Source organism: Panthera pardus, unplaced genomic scaffold (assembly GCF_024362965.1).
Source record: "Panthera pardus isolate Hobbes unplaced genomic scaffold, ASM2436296v1 HiC_scaffold_10, whole genome shotgun sequence".
Taxonomy (NCBI): Eukaryota; Metazoa; Chordata; class Mammalia; order Carnivora; family Felidae; genus Panthera; species Panthera pardus.
In genome coordinates, this window is record NW_026526655.1 from 40,878,471 (window position 1) to 40,892,737 (window position 14,267).

Here is a 14,267-nt window from a genome sequence, read left to right on the forward strand (position 1 = left end):
GTGAAAGAATGATCAAGAAGTCGGCTATGTTTTAATATCATGAGGTTACTTTGAAACTAGAGCTATATAAAATGTGTATTTGGGTAGGTTCACTGAAAGTCGTTTGAGGGCACGTAAGGTCATGTGTAGCAAATAAACCTGGAGAATGTTTAGTTTACATTGGAAGGGATCTCCATGATTATTTATTCTAAATCCATTGTTTTTCCATTAAGGACACTGAGGCTCAGAAATAAGCTATGTGCCCAAGTCAAAAATCTTTTTAAAAGCAATATCTATGACGTGAATTCAGGCATCTAATTCCCAACTTTGAGAAATAGTGTGATATCCAATGCACAGGAAAAAATTATGAGGATTTTTCTGAAAAAAAAAATAGAGCTAATATTTTATGACATGCAACCCTGCCTCCCACACATATCCCCTTAACATTTTTTAGATATTTACTTTCTTAGACATACAAAAATTTTTAAAAACTGTGGCAGGCTCTTTAACCTAATAACATATATAAACCTAATGTTCAGGTAACATATTAAGACCTGGAAGGACTGCTTTGAAGAAGAATAGAAAAGTAACCTTGAATCTCAGGAAAGAGGAAAAAAATTACTAAACATACCCAGTTACATGAACAGCTATTTTTCAAGGTGGATCAGCTCGATAAAAATTATGACCTTTTTCTGTACCTTATTTTATTTTCTCGACCTAAAAATATTGCCAGTGCCTGAGGCGTAAGTCAGAGTGAACTTCCATTATCGCTCCAGAGGCTTGGCACTTTCCTCATTAGGCTCCAGAGTATCTGACTGAGTGACCTTGTTTGGTGAGAAGACACAGATGGAGTCTGTCAGTAAATCTTGTTAATGTAACAAGTATTCCTACTGTTAGATGAGTGTTGCACCTGATACTGGCATTTCTTCCCTTAGTAAACAACCCCTATTCCCTTTCCAACATGGGTCTCTTCCCTCACGCCATCAGGTTTTTCAGCTTTAGCTTGTTCTAAGGATTATCTAAAAGAATGTCTCTTGCTGTGAAGGGGAGATGCTCTCTCTTTCCTAGTAACAAACTGTGGCTGGCTTTTGAAGGATGTAAAGATGACATGAAATGTGGCAAACATAAACCTAAACCAAGTAGACAATCTTCATGCTAGAAAGCCTGCAGGTGAAAAGATTTATTATAAGGTAACCACTGCTCTAATTTGTCATTTCTCCCTGTTATCTTGTTTTGCAATGTAAATGATAGAACTGGAAGAAGTAGATATTCTTAATATTGGGGAAGAAAGATTGGAGTATGCATTGGTACGTAAGATTCTAAAGGAGTAATACAACGGCAGGTTGTATCACAAACTCTGGAAAAAGCATTTCGATATCACCCTTTTTTTAAATAAAATTCATTGAAACTACCAAAAATAACAACAGACTTAGTCCATTTGGGCTACTATAACAAAGCACCACAAACTGGGTAGTTTACAAACAACAGAAATTTGTATATCGCAGTTCTGGAAGCTGGAAGTCCAAGATCAGTGTGCCAGCATGATCAGGTGAGAGCTCTATTCCAGATCACAGACTTCTTGTTTCCTCATCAGGTGGAAGGGGCTGGGTATTTCTCTGGAGCCTGTTTTATAAGGCATTAATCCCTTTCAAGAGAGTTCTACTCTCATGGTTTCACCAACCCCCAAAGGCCTTACCTACTAGCACTATCTCCTTTGAGGGTTAGGATCTAAACTCAGGAGGTTTGGGGGGACACAAATATCCAGACCATAGCAATAATCTTTCAGGTCTAGGGATAGGACCCGATGAGATGATTTGATATGAATTTATTTATAAAGTATAAAACTCTGTCCTTATATATACTTTTATTTATACATGTAAAAATATGAAAAGAAAAAGAATTATAAATATAGTTAGGAGCGTACTTTGAAACTGTGTGGATATTTAATAGAAATTATTTAATTAAAATGACAATTTTTGAAATGAAGTTAGATTTTTGAAAAATATGTCAGACTATAATAATTCTGCAAATAATAGTAATAACTCTTACGAGAAAAGTCTAAACTTGGGAAAACTTTGATTTATGTTTTCATTTAAGATAACCAAAGAAAGTAATTATGCTTCCATAAATTTTCAGTAAGTGTCTAGTGTCCTATACTAAATGAAAAGTACTGTACTAAAATATTTTTTAAGTTTATTTATTTAGAGAGAGAGAGAGAATGAGTGATTACATGAAGGAGGGGCAGAGAGAGAGAGGGAGACAGTGAATCCCAAGCAGAGAATCCACTGCTGACAGTGCAGAGACCAATATAGGCCTTGATCTCAGGAACTGAGAGATCATGACCTGAGCCGAAATCAGGAGTCAGATTCTTAACTGACTGAGCCAGTCAGGTACCCCAGTACTGCACTAACATAAACATGGAAGGCCAGTAGGAGCTCTGAGTGTAGATGGGTTTAGTAGGAAGGAAGAATAAGCTTTTTCTTTTAATTTTTTTTTTAGCGCCTAGAATGATCCAGACACTAGGTCAAAGGAAGAGATATAAAGTTGGAAATTTAAAATGTTCTTGGCCATATTCTAGTAATGAGACAGAAAGTAAATCAAAGGTTTTTTTTAATTATTAAAATGAAGTTTTATTTGAGGTATTTTCTTTTTTTTAATTTAAAAAATTATTCACTTATTTATTATTTATTTATTTATTTATATAATTTATTGTCAATTGGTTTCCATATAACATCCAGTGCTTATCCCAACAGGTGCCCTCCTCAATGCCCATCACCCACTTTCCCCTCTCCCCCACCCCCCATCAACCCTCAGTTTGTTCTCAGTATTTAAGGGTCTGTTACGGTTTGCCTCCTTCCCTCTCTGTAACTTTTTTCCCCCTTCCTCTACCCCCTGGGGTATCTATAGTCTCCTGATTTGTTCATTTTAGCCACTCTCGTCTGAGGTGATATCTCAGTGTGGTTTTGATTTGTATTTCCCTGATGAGGAGTGACGTTGAGCATCTTTTCATGTGCCTGGTGGCCATCTGGATGTCTTCTTTAGAGAAGTGTCTATTGATGTTTTCTGTCCATTTCTTCACTGGATTATTTGCTTTTCAGGTGTGGAGTTTGGTGAGTTCTTTATAGATTTTAGATACCAACCCTTTATCTGTATGTCATTTGCAAATATCTTTTCCCATTCCATCAGTTGCCTTTTAGTTTTGTTGATTGTTTCCTTTGCTGTGCAGAAGCTTTTTATCTTGATGAGGTCCCAATAGTTCATTTTTGCTTTTAATTCTCTTGCTTTTGGAGATGTGTTGAGTAAGAAATTGCTGCAGCTGAGGTCAGATAGGTTTTTTTCCTGCTTTCTCCTCTAGGTTTTGATGGTTTCCTGTCTCACATTCAGGTCCTTCATCCATTTTGAGTTCGTTTTTGTGAATGGTGTAAGAAAGTGGTCTAGTTTCATTCTTCTGCATGTTGCTGTCCAGGTCTCCCAGCACCATTTGCTAAAGAGACTGTCTTTTTTCCATTGGATATTCTTTCCTGCTTTGTCAAAGATATTCTAGTAATGAGACAGAAAGTAAATCAAAGGTTTTGTTAAATTGAAAAGCATAACATAATGAGTGAACTCTAAATGACTAAAATTTTAAAAAAATGACTAAATATGGGGCACCAGGGTGGCTCAGTTGGTTGTGTCTGAATCTTGATTTTGACTCAGGTCATGATCCCAGGGTGATGGGATGGAACCCTGCATCAGGCTCCATGCTGAGCATGAAGTCTGCTTAAGATTCTTTCCCTCCCTCTGCCCTTCTCCCTAGTCCTCTCTCTCTTTCTTTCTCTCTCTCTCTCTCTCTCTCTCTCTAAAATAATAATAAAAAAATCTAAAACTAAATCTTAAATAGGTCATTCCAGATATATAAGACTAAAGACTATTACATTTGTAAGTAACTAATAGTTTGACATAACAAGCTTTAATGAGGTCTTACAGATGTGCCTTAATATCTTCAAATTCATCAACATTTTAGGTTGTAAAAGAAAATAAATGCTGAGTATTAGGAATATCTAATTTAACATCCAAGAAAAGAAACAGGCTTGTAGAAAAACGCCAAAGATTGACCTTTCAGATTTATATAAAATTATGGTGAATATACAGAACATGTTGTTTGCTTGACTACATCCCGTGTATGTCACTCCTGTGGCTTTTCAGGATGTCCACATAAATATAGTGTGAAATAAATCCTCAGTGAAATACTGACAATTCAAGTGTGTCCTCAGTTATTCATTAACTTCAGTTGAATATAGTTTAAATATGGGAAAAAATTAAATGAAAAGGAAAACATTTTAAGAAAACATATTTCTGTGTATAACACGCCCTGAAACCCTCTTGTCTCTCTCCTGTGCTAACTCAGTCCTAGCCACCTTCCTGGTTTTAACTAAAATTTACATCCAGCATGTCTTTTTGCTCCAATTTTATTCATTTTTTAAATCTGTTTCCTAAAGCCATTGCTGAGGATGCATTCTGCATTTTAAAAACATTTTGAGCTACAATTCACATACCATAAATTTCGCCCATCTAAACTGTACAATTCAGTGGTTTTTACCGAGTTCAGAACTGTGCAAGCATCAGCACCATCTAATTTTAGACCACTTTTGGTCATCCCCAAAGGAAACCTTGTACACATTAGCAATCACTCATCTTTTGTATAGGAATATCCATTTGTTCCAGGACCGTTTCTTGAAAAGATTATTCTTTTACCATTGAATTTTGTGGGTGCTCTTGCCAAAATTTTATTGAACATAAATTAATGGTTTATTTCTGTATTCTCAATTCTGTTCCATAGATCTATACACCTATACTTACGCAAGTAGTATACTATTTTGATTACTATAGTTTTCTAATATTAAAATTAGAAATTATGAGTTGTTCAATTTTGTTCTTGTTTTCAAGACTGTTTTGCTTATCTTGGTAGTTGACATCCCACATAATTTTTTAAAAGTTTTTGTTTAAATTCCAATTATTTAACATACAGTGTAATATTAGTTTCAGGTGTACAATATAGTGATTCAACACTTCTATACAACCCAGTGCTAATCACAGCAAGTGCCCTCCTTAATCCTCATCACCGATTTCACCCATTCTTCTACCCATCTCCCCTCTGGTTACTATCAGTTTGTTCTCTATAGTTAAGAGTCTGTTTCCTGGTTTGCCTCTCTCTCTCTCTCTCTCTCTCTCTCTCTCTCTCTCTTTCTCTCTCTCTTTTATCCCTTTCCTCATTTGTTTTGTTTCTTAAATTCCATGTATGAGTGAAATCATTTGGTATTTGTCTTTCTCTGACTTATTTCACTTAGTGTAATACTCTTTAGGTCCAACCATGTCATTGAGAATGGCAAGATTTCATTCATTTTTATGCCTGAGTAGTATTTCTTTCAGTAATGTCACGAACACACAGCATGTCTTCTTTATCCATTCATCAGTTGACAGACACTTAGGCTGTTTCCATAATTTGGCTATTGTAGATAATGCTGTTATAAACATTGAAGGGCATGTATCACCTTGAATTAGTATTTTTGTATTCTTTGGGTAAATATTGCAATTGCTAGATCATAGGATAGTAATGCAATTGCTAGATCATAGGATAGTTCTATTTTTAACATTTTGAGGAATCTCTAAACTGTTTTCCACCATGGCTGCACCAGTTTGCAATCCCAGCAACAGTGCAAGAGGGGTCCTTTTTTTCCATATCCTCACCAACCCTGGTTGTGTCTTGTGTTTTTGTTTTTGTTTTTGTTTTATTTTAGGATCAGCATGGCAATGTCTTTGATAGAAATTGTGTTGAGTCTACAGATTGTTTGGGGAATTACCACTCTCTTGACATTAAGTATTCCTGTCTGTAGGAAAGAGATATTATTTGATATATTTAGGCATTTAACCTATCTCAACAATGTTTTATAGTTTTCAGAGAAAAAAAATTCTACTTTTTGTTGTTAAATGTGTTTCCAATCATTATTATTATTATTTTGTTGATAAGGATATGGAAAATACTGCTATAAATTTACCCTCTTTATTTTACCATAATAATAGTTTACAGAGTGCTATTTGATGCAATACTGGTGCAATTAGTAAGATTAATTTAATTGATTGTAACAGGGGCGCCTGGGTGGCTCAGTGGGTTAAGCAGCCGACTTCGGCTCAGGTCATGATCTCGTGGTCCATGAGTTCAAGCCCCGCGTCAGGCTCTGTGCTGACAGCTCAGAGCCTGGAGCCTGCTTCAGATTCTGTGTCTCCCTCTCTCTGACCCTCCCCCGTTCATGCTCTGTCTCTCTCTGTCTCAAAAATAAATAAACGTTAAAAAAAAATTAAATATTAATTGATTGTAACAAATCTCATGATATTGCTATATTGATAATGAAGTACACTGAGAATTTATATCAAAACCACTATAGAGGTTTTTCTGAAGTAGTTAATTGTCCAGAAGAAGAATTAGACTTAATTAATAATTGACTAATTGTTGTACTAAGTCAAATTATTGACACTAAATGTAAGGTTCAGATATGGTATTTGAGGAAGATAAAAAAGTAATTAGCTTTTTGCATGATGACAAATCTTGGTTTAATTATTTGGTAGATCAAAATATTTCTTTAAAACAATAACTAACCCTTATTGGCCTATGTAACTGAATGGAATATTGTACTTATCCTCCTCCTTTTTCTGTTTAATACATGATATTATAAGAAGAGAAATGATGAGTAATTATTTTTGAGTAAGATTTGGCCAGGTGTTAGAAAGGTAAGTAGAATGTATAAGTATAATGTTAATCTCACAATTCTGTTTGTAAAATTCATTAGGTCAGCACATGTAGCTCCATTTTTTTTTTTTTTTTGCTTTATATTACTCCATTGTATACATGTATGATAATTTACATTCACCCATTCTTATGTTGAAGTATGTGTAACTAGTGTCAAATTTGTTTGTTTATTTGTTTGTTTGAGCCAGTTTAGCATAATGAATTCTGATACAGAGTAGGGTTCTGGTATTTACTAGCTGAATGATCTTTAGTAAATGAATTGATCTTCCTTAACCTAAAATGTCCTAGTTTGTTAAAAACATACATAGTAGAGGAGGACCCAAGATGGCGGAACAGCATGGAAGTTTTTGTGTGTCTCGTGTCTATGAAATACAGCCAGACCAGCACTAATCCATCATGCACACCTAGAAAACTGATCTGATGATTAACACAACAATCTGGCCAACCTGAACCACAGAATTCAGCACGTATGCGGCATGGAGAGCTGAACTTGGGGAGAGAGAAGCCACAGAGGGAAGGGAACCACTTTTGCACGTGGAGAGAGGATGGAGATGGGGCATGGGGGGAGAATAGGGGGCAAGCACCCCTCCCCAAAAGCAGTTGGAGAGAAAGTGGAAAATAGGAAACAGCCACAGGGACTAAACTAAAAAGGGAGAAAGGAGAGGGTTTAAATTCCATTAAGACTGTAAACAGGGGGAGCGCAGAATCTGCAACTCTGCAGCTCGATACCTGGCAGTGCTCTGGTGGGAAGGGTGAATCCCTAGGAGCAGAGTGGGGTCCAGGGGTTCTCAGGTCACACAGGGAGAAGTGGTCCCGCTGCTGGAAGGATATTTGGTAGAGGCTGTGAGGCCACCTGGGCCCAGCAGACCCCAGAAGGCAACCACATTCGCTGGTGCTGGGTCAAGGTCATTGGGGGGGGGGGGTGAAGCCTGGTGCCAGATGTGTGTTGTGATTTTCCATTATCCCTGAGGCGCTGCTGCTACACTGTCTCATGAACTTTTTCTGGGACGGGCTGGCAGTCTCTGGGCATCAGCAGCAGCACAGTCCTGCAAGTGTTCCTGGGTGCGGCTGGCACCCGGACATTTCTTGGTGACACCCTTTGCAGAGGGACAGAACGGGTCAAAGCCACAGTCTCTCAGAAGTGGGGGGCCAGGGAAGACAGCCACATCTGAGATAAAACTCAGGAGGGAGGTACTGCCTCGAGCTTGGTCATGGACAGTGTGGAAGTGGGGAGTGGACGGAAGCCAAAGATGAAGGACGGTGTGCGCGACTGCTGATGGGGAGAACAGAGTTCCGATACCCAAGACTGGGTAGCTGGGTGACGCCATTTTCGCTGCTCCCGCGCATGCGCATATGCACCTGCAAGCGCCACAACAATCCACCCCAGTAGGCTAGCAGCACCATCTAGTGGAGAATGGACCCGTTACACTAAGCCCCGCCCAACTTGGCCAACCTCCCTCTTCAAGACCACAAGTCTCACTGCCTGCTTAGTTTATGGACTATAAAGCTCTTCATAGTTTGACTTCTAGGGGAAAACAAAGTAATTTCAGTTGTATTTCAGTCTGTTAGCCGGTCCATCTATTCAATTTTCTTTCTTTCTCTCTGTCTTTTTCGTTTCTTCTCTTTTTCTTGAATACAGAAGGAAAAAACATTTGTTTTAATTTTCAATTTTTATTTAAAATATTTTTCTTTATTTTTTCTATTATAGTTTTTATTTTTGTGTAAATTTGTTCAAATTCTATTTTACTTCCATCAGTTCATTTTAATCTACTTCAGTGTATTCATTTTTTCAAATTCTCAAAAGATTTCTTTTTTTTCCCTAATCTATCAAGCCCCTTTCAACACCCAGACCAAAACAAACCTAGGACCTAGCATCATTTATTCTATTTTTCTTTGAGTGTGTTTGTTTTTTAATTTTTAATTTTAATACTTTTTAATTTTAATTTTTTTAATTTTAATTTTTTCTAACTCATTAATTCCTTTTCTCACTTCAAAATGACAAATGAAGGAATTCACCCCAAAAGAAAGAGCAGGAAGAAATGACAGCCAGGGACTTAACCAACACAGATACAAGCAAGATGTCAGAACCAGAATTTAGAATCACGACAATACGAATACGACCTGGAGTTGAAAATAGATTATAATCCCTTTCTGCAGAGATGAAAGAAGTAAAATCTAGTCAGGATGAAATAAAAAATGCTATAACTGAGCTGCATTCTCGAATGGATGCCACGGCAGCAAGGATGGATGAGGCAGAACAGAGAATCAGCAATATAGAGGACAAAATTATGGAGAATAAGGAAGCAGAAAAAAGAGGGAGGTTAAGGCAAAAGAGCATGATTTAAGAATTAGAGAAATCAATGACTCATTAAAAAGGAACAACATCAGAATTATAGGAGTCCCAAAAGAGGAAGAGAGAAATAGGGTTAGAAGTGTTATGTGAGGAAATCATAGTGGAAAACATCCTAACCTGGGCATAGACACAGACATCAAAATCCAGGAAGCACAGAGTACTCCCATTATATTCAACAAAAACCAACCATCAACCAGGCATACAATAGTCAAATTCACAAAATACTCAGACAAGGAGAGAATCGTGAAAGTGCAAGGGAAAAAAAGTCCTTAACCTGCAAGGGAAGACAGATCAGTTTGCAGCAGATCTATCCACAGAAACTTGCAGGCCAGAAAGGAGTGGCAGGATATATTCAATGTGCTGAATCAGAAAAATATGAATCCAAGAATTCTTTATCCAGCAAGGCTGTCATTCAAAATAGAAGGAGAGATTGAAAATTTCCCAGACAAACAAAAATTAAAGGAGTTTGTGACCATTAAACCAGCTCTGCAACAAATTTTAAGAGGGACTCTCTGAGGGAAGAAAACATGAAAAATAAATAAATACATGCATACCAAAAGCAGCAAAGATTACAAAGGACCAAAAAACACCACCAGAAACTCCCATCTCTACAAGCAACATAATGGCAATGAATTCATATCTTTTAGTACTCACTCTAAAGGTCAAATGGACTCAATGCTCCAATCAAAAGACATAGAGTAACATAATGGATAAGAAAAAAGATCCATCTATATGCTGTTTACAAGAGACCCACTTTAGACCTAAAGACACCTTCAGATTGAAGGTAAGGGGATGGAGTACCATTTATCATGCTAATGGTCAACAAAAGAAAGCCAGAGTAGCCATACTTATATCAGACAATCTACACTTTAAAATATTGTATCAAGAGATGCAGAAGGGCATTATATCATAATCAAGGGGGTCTATCCACCAAGAAGACCTAAGAATTGTAAACATTTATGCACCAAATGTGAGAGCACCCAAATATATGAATCAATTATTCACAAACATAAAGAATAGCATAGATAGTAATACCATAATAGTAGGAGATTTCAACACACTACTCACAGCAATGGACAGATCATCTATCAAAAAATCAACAAGAAAACAATAGCTTTGAATGACACACTGGACCAGATGGACTTAACAGATATATTCAGAGCATTTCATCCTAAAGCAGCAGAATATACATTCTTCTCCAGTGCACATACGTTCTCTGGTATAGACCACATGCTGGGACATAAATCAACCCTCAGCAAGTACCAAAAGATCAGGATCATACCATGCATATTTTCCAGACCACAACACTATGAAACTCAAAATCAATCACAAGAAAAAAATTGGAAAGGTAACAAATTCTTGGAGACTAAAGAACATCCTTCTATATAATGAATGGGCCAACCAAGAAGTTAAAGAGGAAATTGAAAAGTATATGGAAGCCAAAGAAAATGATAACACCACAACCCAAAACCTCTGGGATGCAACAAAGGCGACCATAAGAGGAAAGTATATTGCAATCCAGGCCTTCCTAAAGAAGGAAGAAAGAGCTCAGGTACAAAACCTAACTTTATGCCTTAAAGAGCTGGAAAAAAAACAGCAAATAAAACCCAATACCAGCAGAATACAGGAAATAATAAAGATTAGAGGAGAAATTAATGCTATCAAAACCAAAACAACAACAACAACAACAGCAACAACAACAACAAACAGTAGCACAGATCAAAGAAACCAGAAGCTGGTTCTTTGAAAGAATTAAAAAAAATTGATAAACCACTAGCCAGTTTGATCACAAAGGAAAAGGAAAGGACCCAAATAAATAAAATAAAGAATGAAAGAGGAGAGATCACAACCAACACAGCAGAAATAAAAAACAATAATAAGAGAATATTATGAACAATTATATGCCAATAAAATGGGCAATCTGGAAGACATGGACAAATTCCTAGAAACATATACACTACCAAAACTGAAACATGAAGAAATAGAAAATTTGAACAGACCCTTAACCAGTAAAGAAATTGAATAAGTATTCAAAAATCTCCCAAAAAACAAGAGTCCAGGGCCAGATGGCTTTCCAGGGGAATTCTACCAAACATTTAAGGAAGAGTTAATACCTATTCTCTTGAAGCCACTCCAAAAAATAGATATGGAAGGGAAACTTCCAAACTCATTCTATGAGACCAGCATTACCTTGATTCCAAAACCAGATAGAGACCCCCCTAAAAAAGGAGAACTATAGACCAATTTCCCTGATGAACATGGATGCAAAAACCTCAACAAGATATTAGCCAACCAGATCCAACAATACATGTAAAAAATTATTCACCACAACCAAGTGGGATTTATACCTGGAATGCAGGGCTGGTTCAATATCCGCAAAACAACGTGATTCATCACATCAATAAAAGAAAGGACAAGAACCATGTGATTGTCTCAATAGACACAGAGAAAACATTTTACAAAATACAGCTTCCTTTCTTGATAAAAATCCTCAAGAAAGTAGGGATACAAGGAGCATACCTTGAGATCATAAAAGCCATATATGAACGACCCAATGCTAATATCATCCTCAATGGGGAAAAACTGAGAGCTTTCCCTCTGAGGTCAGGAACAAGACAGGGATGTCCTCTCTCACCACTGTTATTCAACATAGTATTGGAAGTCTTAGCCTTTGCAACCAGACAACACAAAGACATAAAAGGCATCCCAATCGACCAGGAGGAGGTCAAACTTTCACTCTTCATAGATGACATGATACTCTATATGGAAAACCCAAAACATTCCACCAAAAAACTGCTAGAACTGATTCATGAATTCAGCAAAGTTGTAGGATATAAAATCAATGCACAGAAAATGGTTGCATTCCTATACACCAACAATGAAGCAACAGAAAAATAAATCAAGGAATCAATCCCATTTACCATTGCACCAAAATCCATAAAATACCTAGGAATAAATTTAACCAAAGAGGTGAAAAATCTACACACTGAAAACTATAGAAAGCTTATGAAAGAAATTGGAGAAGACATGAAAAAATGGAAAAAAGATTCCATGCTCCTGGATAGGAAGAACAAATATTGTTAAAATGTCGATACTACCCAAAGCAATCTACATATTCAATGCAATCCCTATCAAAATAACACCAGCATTCTTCACAGAGCTAGAACAAATAATCCTAAATTTTGTATGGAACCAGTAAAGACCCCAAATAGCCAAAGCAATCTTGAAAAAGAAAACCAAAGCCAGAGGCGTCAGAATCCCAGACTTCAAGCTATACTACAAAGCTGTAATCATCAAGGCAGTATGGTACTGGCACAAGAACAGACACTCAGATCAATGGAACAGAATAGAAAAATGGACCCACATATGGCCAACTAAACTTTTACAAAGCTGGAAAGAATATCCAATGGAATAAAGACAGTCTCTTCAGCAAGTGGTGCTGGGAAAACTGGACAGCGACATGCAGAAGAATGAACCTGGACCACTTTCTTACACCATACACAAAAATAAACTCAAAATGGATGAAAGACCTCAATGTAAGACAGGAAGCCATCAAAATCCTCGAGGAGAAAGCAGGCAAAAACCTCTTTGATCTCAGCTGCAGCAATTTCTTACTCAACACGTCTCTGGAGGCAAGGGAAACAAAAGCAAAAATGAACTACTGGGACCTCATCAAAATAAATAGCTTCTGCACCGCGAAGGAAACAACCAGCAAAACTAAAAGGCAACTGACAGAATGGGAGAAGATATTTGCAAACGACATATCAGATAAAAGGTTAGTATCCAAAATCTATAAAGAACTTATCAAACTCAATACCCAAAAAACAAATAATCCAGTGAATAAATGGGCAAAGGACATGGATAGACACTTCTCCAAAGAAGACATCCAGATGGCCAACCAACACATGAAAAAATGCTCAACATTACTCATCATCAGGGAAATACAAATCAGAACCACAATGAGATACTACCTCACACCTGTCAGAATGGCTAACATTAACAACTCAGGCAATAACAGTTGCTGGCAAGGATGTAGAGAAAGAGGATCTCTTTTGCACTGCTGGTGGGAATGCAAACTGGTTCAGTCACTGTGGAAAACAGTATGGGGGTTTCTCAAAAAACTAAAAATAGAGCTACCCTATGACCCAGCAGTTGCACTACTAGGTATTATCCAAGGGATACAGGTGTGCTGTTTCGAAGGGACACATGCACCCCCATGTTTATAGCAGCACTATCAATAGTAGCCAAAGTATGGAAAGAGCCCAAATGTCCATTGTTGGATGAATAAAGAATATATATATATATATATATATATATATATATATATTACACACACATATACATACAATGGAGTATTACTCGGCAATCAAAAAGAATTAAATCTTGCCATTTGCAACTACATGGATAGAACTGGAGGGTATTATGCTAAGCGAAAATAGAGAAAGACAAATATCATATCAATTCACTCATATGAGGATTTTAAGAGACAAAACAGATGAACATAAGGGAAAGGAAGCAAAAATAATATAAAAACAGAGAGGGGAACAAAACATAAAAGACTAGTATATATAGAGAACAAACGGAGGGTTGCTGGAGGGGTTGTGGGAGGGCAGATGGTCTAAATGGTTAAGGGGCATTAAGGAATCTACTCCTGAAATCTTTATTGCACTATATGCTAACTAATATGGATGTAAATTAATTTAAAAACATAAAATTAAAAAAAACATACCATGTATATCACTCTTAAGAGTATGTTTAGGGTTAAATGAAGAGGAGCTCTTGCTGTTTTTAAGTGCTCAATAAATCATAGCTGATATTATTGGCATTTTGTGATTAAGGGCAGTAATACTATGTACTATCTTGTGCATGTTTCCTATGGAAGAATCTTTCTAGGATATATACCTAAGAATGGAACTGCCAGATCATAGAATTTGTGTATTTATTATTTCCTCATAAGTTATTTTTTAAATGTCTGTTCCTATTTTTATTTTCAATAGCAACAATGTATAAGAAAGCTAATTCCTTCATTAAGAATTGGCATCATTATCTTTCACGGCAGTTGTTTTAGTTTTATCAATTTAATTGAGAAACTAACTGAATACTTACTTTACACTAAGCACTAGGCAGTAGAGATATAAGATCGAATAGGCA